At 41.8% G+C, this 13,284-nt stretch overlaps 1 pseudogene across 1 annotated transcript; it reads left to right on the top strand.

Annotated features, from left to right (window-relative positions):
* The first annotated feature begins 2,295 nt into the window (after positions 1 to 2,295).
* Positions 2,296 to 3,733, top strand: LOC112626313 (annotated as a pseudogene). Its single transcript, XR_003119862.1, has one exon. The product of XR_003119862.1 is annotated as a heterogeneous nuclear ribonucleoprotein H-like (transcript).
* The last annotated feature ends 9,551 nt before the right edge of the window (positions 3,734 to 13,284 follow it).

Here is a 13,284-nt window from a genome sequence, read left to right as displayed (position 1 = left end):
TACCTGGTACCCTAATATGACCTTACTTGGAATTGAGTCTTTGCTGATATAATTAAGGTAATTAAGATCTTGAAATGTGATCATTCTGGATTAGTGTGGCCCTTAATCTAGTAACCAGTGTCCTTGTAAGAAACAGAAGAGACAGACACAGAGAGGCACAAGGAAAAAGCCACATGACTAAGTAGAGATTGGCATGTTGTGTCTACAAATCAAGAAGCACCAAGGACTGCTGGAGCCACCACAAGCTAGGAGAAGGAGAGGCATGAAATAAGGTCAGGGGCAGTGGCTCATGCCTGTAATCTCAGCATTTAGGAGGCTGATGTGGGAGGATTGCTTGAGGCCAGGAGTTCAACACCAGCTTGGGCAACATAGCAAGACCATCTCTTTAAAAAAATTTTTTTTGTAAAGAAAAACATGGAACAGATTCTCCCTCAGAGACTCCGGAAAGAACCCTGCTGACATCTTGATTTTGGACTTTTGTTTTCCAGAACTGTGAGAGAATAAATTTCTGTTGTTTGTAGCCACCAAGTTTGTGGTAATTTGCTACAACATCCCTAGGAAATGAAGAATACACCCTTTCATCAAGATAGGATCCCAGGTTACATGTGGTCCATAGACCTGGCTAAGTCACTGGATCCTCTCACCTGGGAATGTGAAACAAAGTCAGCTGAGTGGAGCTACCAGGTGATGGGTTCTGGCAGCCCTGTTTTAGACATACGAGAAAAGAAAGATGGCCAAGAGAAGAGTGAAAAAAAGCAAAGAGAGAAGCAAGGGTGAGAGTCCATGTGATGACTGACAGTTCAGTACAGGTGCTCATGTGGAACACATGAGACCCTATTGTATTAAGTCCCTGCCTATGGATGCCCATGACATTGCCTGTTATATCAATGCAGTAAAATGCTGCTTATTAAAGTAGCTTGAACATGTTTTTGTTCCTTGCAACCAAATGATCCCCAATATAACCATGATGCTAAGAAGTAACTTAGTTTTCAGAAATCATGAGGAGGTGAAAATAAAATGGAAATTGCTAAACAAATGAATAAATTCAAAGTGTAAATTGATTGAGAAAGAAAAGGTAACAAGTGGAAAATTTTAGCAATAAAAGGTCTCTGAATAGAAAAACAAGCAAGTTTTATTTTATAATATAGCACATTGATTGCTTCAAGCCCCAGATTAGATCTTCAAATCAGGAGAGAGAATGATAAAGAGAGAGTATCAAATGGTCCAGAGACAGAAACAAGCACAGTTCTACTGAAAACCATTTACATCCCCCCCATGGAGTAGGTCTTGTGGTCCCTCTGCCTTGGATCAGGTCTCAATATCTTAATCCCAGATTAATTAATGGATTCCTTCAGTCTCTAAAGATGTAGAGACACATAGCATCAACTATGTGTTAAGGATGGTGGCAGGCCCTGAGATACGAAGATGAAGATCCCAGCCACTATCAGTCAGTGGGCTCATCAAGGAAAGATGTAGAAACGGGCCATCATTACAGCTGTGAGAAAAATACAGGCATAAGAAAAACACAGGAATGTTCAGGGCAAGCATTTAATTTTGCCTGCAAGTTCAGAGACAGCTACTCAAAGGAATATACATTCGAGCTGAATCCTAAAGAAATGAGTAGACAGATGTACACCAGCGGAATAAGACAGCAAAGGGCAGTCTAAACACAGAGAACATACAAAGCCTAGAAGGTGGAGAAAATGAAATTTCCTACTCCAAGAACAGCAGGTCCTTCGAAATGCCTACTACATCCCAATCCATGAAGGCAGGACTTTTTTTTTTTCTGTTCTATTTGCTATTAAATTTCCAAGTCAATCATCAGAATGTAAGTTCCACAAAGGTGGTGATTTTGTCTTTTTTAGTCCCTGTGAAATCCATGGAGCTTAATCCAGTGTTCAATTCCCAAATCTTATGTTACTAACCTCATCTTAGCAGCATTTGACACAACTGATTCCTCTCCCCTTGACACTCTATCTTCTCTTGGCTTCCAGGCAGTAGTGTGCTGGTAAATGTTTAACAACAGGTTCTCCAGAAAAATTTTCAAAAGTTCCAATTTGTTGCCTTTGCTGATTTCTGTGATGTAAGTACTCCCACTATGGCCAATTTCAGTCTACCAGTGTGACTGCTGAGTTGGAAAGAGATGAACAGTAGTACACATCATTATGTAGTATTTCCGCCACACAGATGCAACAGCCATAATCTCAGGAGCATAGATATTAGTAAAGTCTACTAAAATAATTAAGAAGTGGGCCATTTCTTTTTAGCCCTGCCAAAGTCGAGTGTCTGGTCTGTTTTGACACCAGACCATGTAAGAGACAATGATGTTGCGCACTGAAGGTAGAGAGGGATTTATGGTGAAGGTCCATGGCCTGCCCTGGTCTTGCTCAGCTGATTAAGTGCAGCATTTTGGTTTTTTTTTCTGACTACAAAATCCAAAATGAGGCTCAAGGTATTCATTTCATCTACACCAGAGAAGGCAGGCTGGGTGGCAAGGCTTTTGTTGAACTTGAATCAGAAGATGAAGTCAAATTGGCCCTGAAAAAAAGACAGAGAAACTATGGGACACAGTTTTGTTGAAGCATTCAAGTCAAACAACGTTGAAATGGATTGGGTGTTGAAGCATACTGGTCCAAATAGTCCTGACAAGGCCAATGATGGCTTTGTACAGCTTAGAGGACTTCCCTTTGAATGCAGCAAGGAAGAAATTGCTCAGTTCTTCTCAAGGTTGGAAATCGTGCCAAATGGGTTAACACCGCCGGTGGACTCCAGGGAAGGAGTACAGGGGAGGCCTTCGTGCAGTCTGCTTCACAGGAAATAACTGAAAAGGCTCTTTAAAGAAACACAAGGAAATAATAGGGCACAAGTATATTGAAATCTTTAAGAGCAGCAGGGCTGAAGTTAGAACTCACTACAATCCACCATAAAAGCTTATGGCCATGCAGAGGCCAGGTCCCATGATAGACCTGGGTCTGGCAGAGGGTTTAACAGCATTGGCAGAGGAGCTGGCTTTGAGAGGATGAGGCATGGTGCTTACTTATAGTGAAGGATATAGAGCCAATGATAATTATAATGGCTATGGCTATGGATTTGGGTCAGATAGATTTGGAAGAGACCTCAATTATTGTTTTTCAGGAATGTCTGATCACAAATATGAGGATGGTGGCTCTACTTTCCAGAGCACAACAGGACGCAGTGTACACATGTGTGGATTACCTTACAGAGCTACTGAGAATGACATTTGTAATTTTTTTTCACTGTTCAATCCTGTGAGGGTACACATTGAAACTAGTCCTGATGGCACAGTAACTGGTGAAGCAGATGTTGAGTTTGCAACTCATGAAGATGCTGTGGCAGCTATGTCAAAAGACAAAGCAAATATGCAACACAGCGATGTAGAACCCTTCTTGAATTCTACAGCAGGAGCCAGCAGTAGTGCTTACGGTAGCCAAATGATGGGGGCATGGGCTTGTCAATCCAGTCCAGTTATGGTGGCCCAGCCAGCCAGCAGCTGAGAGGTGGTTATGGAGGTGGCTATGGTGGCCACAGCAGCATGAGTGGATATGACCAAGTTTTACAGGAAAACTTACATGATTTTCTCAGACATTGCATAGGCAGCCAAGGAGCAATGAACAGCAGCTACTACAGTAATGGAAGTCGTGCATCTATAGGCATGAATGGAATGGGAGGGATGTCTACCATATCCATTATGAGTGGTGGATGGGGAATATAATTGATCACTGACTCTTGCTCAATTTTTTTTAAAGAAAAACCCAAAACTTCAGTTTAACAGTTTCTGCAATACAAGCTTATGAGTTATGCTTACTCTCTAAGTGGAAATCAGTATTGTTACGAAGACTTAAGGCTCAGTATTTTTTTAACACAATACTCATCTAGGATGTAACAGTGAAGCTGAGTAAACTATAACTGTTAAACAAGTTCCAGCTTTGCTCAAGTTAGTTATATTACAGGATGTTCTTAAGCAGAAAGCGTATTGAGGTAAAAGGAGTTGAATTATGTTCACTGTTGCCCTTTGCTACATTGTACACTGTGTAGATGCATGCTGAAAGACGTGGTTTTGTGTGTGTGTGTGTCTGTCTACAATTAAAGTGAAACATTTTGGCATCTTTGTTAATTCTAGTTTTATTTAATAACCTGTAAGGCATGTAAATTTAGGATTTTTTTTTTTAATTAATGGGAAAAATTTGAGACGCAATACCAATACTTTAGAATTTTGGTCTTGATGTTTGTATAAAATTCTGAGGCCTTGATTTAAGTCTTTCGTTGTATTGTGATTTCCTTTTATGTATATTGTGTTAAGTAAAATTTGTCAAATAAATCCTCATTCAAAAAAAATTAAGAAGAAATGAGTTTTGAGTACTACTTTTTAAAAGTACAATTTATTTAATTAAGTTATATAATTTTTATTAATGACATACTTCAAGTTGTTCACTACATTCCAGAAAATTTACCAATCAGCCCTCATGAGCTGATATAAGCTGGTTCCAGGATACCGTGGCTTCTGGAGCACCACACTCTCTTGGTTCTCCTCCTGCCTCACTGGTCTTTTTTCGGTCCCTTTACCTAGGCCTCCTGTTCTCCCTGACCTCTCTATGTTAAAGTGCCCCAAGGCTTAGACGGAAGGAATGGAGGGAGAAGGAAAGGTGGGAGAGAGAGAGGAAAAAAAGGAAAATCTACAAATGACTTATTTTTACTTTTAGCATATTTGTATTTTATGACATTTTGGAAAATACAACTTTACTATTTAATTATAAAGTACATAACCTTTGTAAGTGATATGGCATCTAGAGGTGTGCTGTCCAATGCAGTAGCACTAGCTATAGGTGACTACTGAGCAACTGAAGTGTGACAATTCCAATCTGAGACATGCTGGAAATCCAATACATACAAGCTTTTGAAGAGGAATACAAAAAAAGAATGTAAAATTCTCATTAAAAATAATTATATTGATCATAATTTGAAAATAACACTTTGGGTTAAATTATATATATTATAGTTAATTTTATCTTTTTTATTTTTTAAAATGAGGCTCACATTGTATTTTTTTTTTTTTTTTTTGATATGGAGTCTTGCTCTGTTACCCTAGCTGGAGTGTAGTGGTATGATCTTGGCTCACTGCAACCTCCGCCTCCTGGGTTCAAGCGATTTTCCTGCCTCAGCCTCCCGAGTAGCTGGAATTACAGGTATCCGCCACCACCCCTGGCTAATTTTTGTATTTTTAGTAGAGACAGGGTTTCACCATGTTGGCCAGACTGATCTTGAACTCCTGACCTCACATGATCCACCAGCCTCAGCCTCCCAAAGCGCTGGGATTACAGGCGTGAGTCACCACTCCTGGCCTCACATTGACTGGACAGCGCTGCTTGAGATCTTTACTCCAGACTTGCCTCTACCTCTCTCCTCCCCTACTCCGCCTCTGAAAATCTTTGGCTGTACTATGCTACTTTTTGGTGTTAAGTCAAAGACTGTTTTCCTGGTCCATCTCAAATGGAGGTTGCAAATATGTTACTGTTTCTTTAAACTTCTGACTGCCTCCCTCTTCCTTCAATTTATTAATAATTATTGTAATTAATAATTATAGTAGGAACTAATTACACAGCAATCTGCCAATTAATAATTATAGCTCTATGAAAATGACAAGAATCACTGGCAGCCTTTCCATCCAAGTTCCTCATCTGAACCACAAAACACAGAAAAGAATTTGAGTGACTATTCTATTTTACGAAGAATGGAACATAATTAGTACCAATGTAAATGCACAGAAAAGAAGTTAATTCTTATCACATACAAAATGTTCTCTATACAATGGATACCTTTAGGGAATCAGGCTTAATTCTTGCACAGAGCCCTGGCTGAGAAAGGCCAGTTGACGTGGATATCCAAAAGGGCAGATGGGATTACTGAATGTTGAGCAACTGCAATATCCCTGAAATACATTTGTGGTCTTATAAGCAGACACCCTGATGGATAACATTCTTTCAGATTACTAAATTCTGGTTTGTTTTCAAAAAATAAATCTCTAGACTGTATAGTTATGCCTTCTGCAGTGCTCAAATCCAACTCTATACCTTCAAGAAGGAACAATCCCATTCCCAGGGCTTGGGAGCTTAATAAGCTAATCACGGAATATGGTTACGGTTACACTAACTCAACAGGGAAAGCTGCAATAAAATGCCCAAACTTCTGTGCACACAAGTTCATGTCCCTAAGAACAGTGATGTGAATAAGAAACTTTAAAATGCAGTTTCTGAAGTCTCATTTTCTGAAATATAATAGAATCACGTAACAACTTTCCAAGGAAATACTCATATGTGCACTCCACTACATATTCATGCCAAGCACTAAAGCAGTACCATGCTTTCTGGAAACTCTACCGCCTTTCGAGCATTCACCTCATTAATCTTCAAAAACATTTCTTTAAGACCATGAAGAGAAAGTGTTATTTGCATTTTCATCACATAATTCATCACATAAAAACTATTTGTAGCTCACAAATAGTTTTTCCACATCATTATAATTAAAAAAGAAACCATGAAGAATCCATAGATACAGTCAGCAGTTGTTCATTTCTTCCTTCATTGTTGTATTATCAGCTGAAAACCAGTCAGTTTGCTACAGAACTTTGCTATTCAAACTGTGGCCATGATCAGTCACATTGGCGTTAACTGGAAACTTGTGTAGAAATGCAGATTCTGGCCAGACGTGGTGACTCATGCCTTTAATCCCAGCACTTTGGGAGGCTGAGGTGAGAGTATTGCTTAGTGCCAAGAGTTTCAGATCACCCTGGCAGCATAGTGAGACCCCCATCTCTACCAAAAAAATTAAAAAATTAAATAAAAAATTGGGCCAGGTGCAGTGGCTCACGCCTGTAATCCCAGAACTTTGGGAGGCCGAGGCAGGCAGATCACTTGAAGTCAGGAGTTTGAGACCAGCTTGGTCAACATGGTGAAAACTCATCTCTACTAAAAATACAAAAATTAGTTGGGCATGGTGGCGCACGCCTGTAATCCCAGCTATTCAGGAGGCTCAGGCACAAGAATTGCTTGAACCTGGGAGGTGGAGGTTGCAGTGAGCGAAGATCACACCACTGCACTCCAGTCTGGGTGACAGAGTGAGACTCCATCTCAAACAAAACAAAACAAAAATTAGCTGGTACTGGTGGCATGCATCTGTAGTCCCAGCTACTTAGTAGGCTGAGGAGGAAGGATCACTTGAGACCAGGGGTTTGAGGCTATGATTGTGCCACTGCACTCCAGTCTGGGCAAAAGAGTGAGACCCTGTCTCTACAAGAAGAACAAACAAATAAAAAAGAAATGCAGAAATTCAGAGTTCTCACTCTGCCCAATCCTGCTCCTGCCCCTTCCCATTCACAGGCATTGATAAACACGCTATGTCCCAAAAGCCCCACAGTAAAGCAAGCACAGGAAATTTCCACAATACAAGAGGAAGTTGGCCATGCAGCTTGGCATTTGGCAATATATTAGGCCATGACTATTTGTTGAATGAAGGTATAGACAGACCAATCACTGTCTCTTGCAAATCTCACAGCAATCTTTCATATCCAAATTTGTATCTCTTCTAGAGCCATGTTTCTCAACATAAAAAATTCACTTTTTTTTTTTTTTTTTTTTTTTTTTGAGACGGAGTTTCACTCTTGTTGCCCAGGCTGGAGTACAATGGCACGATCTCAGCCCACTGCAACCTCTGCCTTCATGGTAAAGCGATTCTCCTGCCTCAGCCTCCCAAGTAGCTGGGAATACAGGCACGTGCCACCATGCCTGGCTAATTTTGTATTTTTCATAGAGATGGGTTTTTTCCACGTTGGATCCCCCCTGCCTCGGCCTCCCAAAGTGCTGGGGTTATAAGCGTGAGCCACCACGCCTGACCCACTCTTCTTATCAACATAAAAATCTGACTCACTCCCACTTTCAGAGATAGCACATAGTAGGTGACTTTCTCTAGCTGAAAATCTGACTTATTGAAGATAGAGTCAGTTCTCTGTGTATCCCATGAGACCAAGAAGATTTAGTCTAACATGACTCTGTAATTTGTATTGGGAATGTAATAGGCTTTTTTGGTTTTAAATAAATCTTTATTTTCAGTGAGTTACATTCAACCTTTGTCTCTTATTTGTTAATATTTTATAGACAAGATATGCAAGCCGCACAATTGTGTCACTCGGGGCCTTACAATGAGAAGGTCCCTGAATTTGGTTTAATGCCTCACTATTGCTGTCTTGAAATTCTTAACTTTCTGAGCCCAAGCCCCATATTTTCATTCTGCACTAAGCCCCACAACATATATACGTATAAGCAAGTCCTGTCCACAGGTCTGTTTCTTTTTTTTTTTTTTGAGATGGAGTCTCGCTATGTCGTCCAGGCTGGAGTGCAGTGGTACGATCTCAGCTCACTGCAAGCTCTGCCTCCTAGGTTCATGCCATTCTCCTGCCTCAGCCTCCCAAGTAGCTGGGACTACCTGGGACTACAGGTGCCCGCCACCATGCCCAGCTATTTTTTTTGTATTTTTAGTAGAGATGGGGTTTCACCGTGTTAGCCAGGATGAGTCTTGATCTCCTGACCTTGTGATCCGCGTGCCTCGGCCTCCCAAAGTGCTGGGATTACAGGCATGAGCCACCGCGCCCAGCCAGGTCTGGTTCTTAATGAGGGGTGCTAATCAGAATCATCTAATTCCTTTCCCAAATACACATGGCAATCATAACTAAAATTCATCATTGCAGTTTGTATTACTTTGTCTCTACTGTCAGACACATTTTCTGTGATTCCTAGGCTTTCATCTCTGGTCACATCCTATCTCTCCCATGACTTTCTTTCCTGGCACAAAGGATGGAAGCTAAGCCCACAGCAGTGAGTGGAATGTAGCATAAGCACTAAGGGGATCCTGGCACAACCAGCCAGCTACCATTTATTGGGCACCCACATATTAATATACTAGTGCCACACAGTCCCTTCTCATGAAAGGCTCACAGTCAGCAGAATGTGATACATACTCACCATCAAATCTAAGTGAGCCGGTAGGGAAGCCTTCCTAGAATGATGGGTCTCGAACAGAATTTCAGAACAGGAAAAACATGTGGCTCCACAGAGTGAAAGCACTCTGAGTAAAGGACTGACAGGTGCTACATCCCAGAGCACACTGGAGAAGGAATGTTTGAGGAGCAGAGGAGTGTTTTTGCCAAGCTAGAGCAGTAAGCTTATTGTGAGCTATGCTGGAAAGGCCCTTCCATAGCTCATGTGCTGGATAACTGGGTCTCATAAATCAGATGAAAATTAGGAACCATTAGGAACCTCAAAGAAAGGAACAACAGCATCAAAATGCTATTTGCAAAGGATAATTCACTGGGAATAGCCATTTTCCAAATGGTACCCTAGAAGAAGAACTCACCATTCTCTTTCTCTTTCTTCAAATAGTTCTTGAAATTCATCTTCTTGTGATACTCCCTCACTGAATGAACATGGAATGAATCATGCTTACAATGGTACTGATGTGGTGCAGGTAGGCTCCTCAGTGGGCACTGAGCTAAGTATTTGGAAAGGCTTGGTAACTGTGATGAGAGTTCTGCCAGTAGGGCTGCCTCAGTGCAGTGTCAGGCTTTGTCACATGTGTTAGTCCATTCTTGCATTACTATAAAGAAAGGCCCGAGGCTGGGTAAAGAAAAGAGGTTTGATTGGCTTATGGTTCTGCAGGCTGTACAGGAAGTATAGCAGCATCTGCTTCTGGGTAGCCCTCAGGAGGCTCCCAATCATGGCAGAAGACAAAGGGAAAGCAGGCACATCACATGGTGAAGGAGGAGCAAGAGATGGGGTTGGGAGGGGGAGGTGCCACACACTTAAGCAACCAGGTCTCATGGTAACTCACTATTAGGAAGACAGCACAAAGCCATGAGGGATCCACCCCCATGACCCAAACACCTCCTACCAGGCCCTGCCTCCACCTCCAACACTGGAGTTTAAATTTCAAAACGAGATTTGGGCAGGGACAAATATCCAAACTATATCACCACATGAGAATCAAAGCATCCATTTCCCTGAACATCACAGAGCACCTACCTACCTTTACAGGAGAGGATGACAGAATCAAAGCCAAGGTTTATAAAAATCAAAACTCTTACCAGAAATGGGTTTTGTCCCTGAAACTAACCACTGCCTCTGACACGGATCTGCCCCAAAGCTGGGACAAGGGATACATCTCTGTATTGGTCTGTTTTCATATTGCTATAAGATACAACCTGAAAGTGGGTAATCTATAAAGAAAAGAATTGACTCACAGTTCCACATGGCTGGGGAGGCCTCAGGAAACTTATAATCATAGTGGAAGGCGAAGGAGAAGCAAGGCACATGTTATATGGCAGTAGAAGAGAGTGTGCTAGAGGGAGGCGGGGAAGTGCCACACTTTAAAACCATCAGCTCTCATGAGAACTCACTCACTATCATGAGAACAGCAGGGGAGAAATCTGCCTCCCCCACCCAAAATGTTCGAATCATCTCCCGCCAGGCCCCTCCTCCAACATGTGGGGATTACAATTTGAGATGAGATTTGGGTGGGGACACAGAGCCAAACCATATCAATCCCACACTGGTAACTGCAATTTTTTTTTTTTTTTTTTTTGAGACAGAGTCTCACTCTGTCACCCAGGCTGGAGGGAAGTGGCGTAATCTGGGCTCACTGCAAGCTCTGCCTCCCGGGTTCATGCCATTCTCCTGCCTCTGCCTTCCAAGTAGCTGGGACTATAGGCGCCTGCCACTACACTCGGCTAATTTTTTGTGTATTTAGTAGAGACAGGGTTTCACCATGTTGGCCAGAATGGTCTCGATCTCCTGACCTTGTGATCTGCCCACCTCAGCCTCCCAAAGTGCTGGGATTACAGGCGTGAGCCACCGCGCCCGGCCCCAGGTAACTGCAATCTTTTCCTTCATTCCTTGGAAGTCTGCAGAATATGTAAGGCAAAAGGGAAGAGTGACTTAATTTGTTACAAAGTAAAGCCTGTCATAAGGTGGAACATGAGAGCTGATTTGAAACACACATGCACTCTGTATTTATTCTAAGAGTCCAAAGGAGCAGATAAAAATAAATCAAGGTCTAGGTCTAAGTAGTATGGAACCACCGGATCCAAACACAGCCTGCACTATTATTGGTATGCTTATTATAGTCCATGAATGCAAATCAGCCTTGGCCAAGTAGAGCTAAAGCCAGAGAGCACAGGACTTACAATTTATCAAAGAATTTTGAAAAAATCAAAAGACAGTTGACACAGATGGCCCTTACATCTTGCTATATGGAGAAACTAAAAAAAAAAAAAAAAAAAAAAGATATGTATGCACACAGAAGGCATCCTGAAGACATTAAGAATATAAACATCCCATTAACCAAGTTGGGATGAAGCTTTCTTTCTTGGAAGATTATGTGTACTCTTCATTTTGTTATTATGTGTGTGTGTGTGTGTGTGTATTGTTGTTGCTGTTTTGTGAGAAACAATTTTATAAGATTCTACATTAACTACAATGAGGACGTTTTGTGTTCCGCTTTTGTAATATAGCCTTTACCTTGAAGATTACTTATAGTTGTATTTGTGGAAAATGTCTTGCTTATTCTAGGTCATAGAACGTTGAATTCAGACTTTGGCTTAGAATGTAGAAAACTGCAAGAGAATATATGTCACTTCCACACTAACAAAAAAAGCCAGATCACGTACACATATAGTTTGGTGGCCTGTGTTCCTCTCAGTAGTCATGCTCCAAAGAGGGTGACTACAGGGTACACTGAGGGTGGCCAGGTCTTGGGAACAGGAGCTTTCAGCCTTGACAAAGACTCCCTGTCCCAGGACGGCACAGCAGCAGCAAGGCTACTGACCCCAAAAGCACTGCCTGTGGAGGCTGAGAGCACCACAACTAACTTAGAAGTAAGCAGTGTGGACATGCAGTTGATAACTGAGGAGTTTCCCCAGGGCTTTGGTGGTGCTCATGACCCTGGGACCTCAGCACAAGCATGAATGTGTGTGACAAGGTGAGGGGTTCCCCACTAATGACTGTGATCAAACTTCCAGCTATTCCAGTAGGATGGGGGACTGTCAGATTCAAGTTGAATTTTTAACACTGTGACATTATTACATTCAAGACATGTGGAATAGGATTCACACCCATACCCTTGTTCTAAATGGTACATCACTCACGCAATAATTTGCATTCTGTGGTAGAAAGCTTCTAAAATGTCTCCCAGTTCACACTCTTATATAATGCTCTCTTGAGTGTAGTTTGAAACTAGTGAGTGAGTCACTTCTAACAGAGTACAGCAAAAGTAATGGAATGTCACTTCTAAGATCAGGTTAGGAGACTGGAACTTCTGTCTTTCTCACCCTCCCTCCAGCCCTCTCACTCACCTGCTCTGCTGAAGTCAGCTATCTTGCTGTAAACTGCACTAGGGAGAGGCACTTATAGTAAGGAAATCAGGGCAGCCCTTGGTCAACAGCTCATAAGAAACTGAGACCTTTAGTCCAACAACCCAAAGGAACTGAACCATGACAACAACCCCAAGTGAGCTTGGAAGCAGATCCTTTCCCAGTTAAGCCCTGAGATGGCTGCATCCTAGCCGACACCTTGATTGTATCCTGTGAGAGATCCAGAACCAGAGCACCCAGCTAAGCCATGCCCAGGCTCCTAATGCACAGAAAGGGTGACATAATACATGTAGTTTTCTGCCACTTGGCTTTGGGGTAATTTATTATGCAGCGATGGGTAACTAAAACAAATTTCAGGAAGGCAGAAAATGAACAGAAGGTGTTACTATACATCTATCTAAACATGCTGTCTATATCTAAAGTCTAGCCAGTTGTTCTTGAGCAGGGGGGGACATCAGAATAACTCAGGGCTAAGGAGAGTGTTAGAAGGGAGAAATATATGGAAAAGGTAAACAGGGTCACACAAAAGAAGGAAGGTAGAGTCCATTTCAGGGAGTCCAGTGCCTGAGCCTTTTGTTCAGTCATTGGCAGACAGGGTTGGCAGGACCACTATCCCAAAATTTTGTCTCCAAATCTTTTTTCTATAAAAAGACTTTTGCTTGCCACATGTTTTACGTGGTCCCTGAGGATCCTTTGGTTCCCTAGTCCTATCTACCATTTGAATTTGCTTCCCAAATTGCGTTAAAGACAAATAACAGTGCAGATGTTCACCACTGGAAGGTCATCAGAATCTCATCCCCAGTCCTTTTTTTTTTTTTTTTTTTTTTTTTTTTTTTTTTTTTTTTTTTTTG

Source organism: Theropithecus gelada, chromosome 6, assembly GCF_003255815.1.
Source record: "Theropithecus gelada isolate Dixy chromosome 6, Tgel_1.0, whole genome shotgun sequence".
In the NCBI taxonomy this organism is placed as follows: domain Eukaryota; kingdom Metazoa; phylum Chordata; class Mammalia; order Primates; family Cercopithecidae; genus Theropithecus; species Theropithecus gelada.
This window is presented reverse-complemented; position numbering and strand designations above follow the sequence as displayed.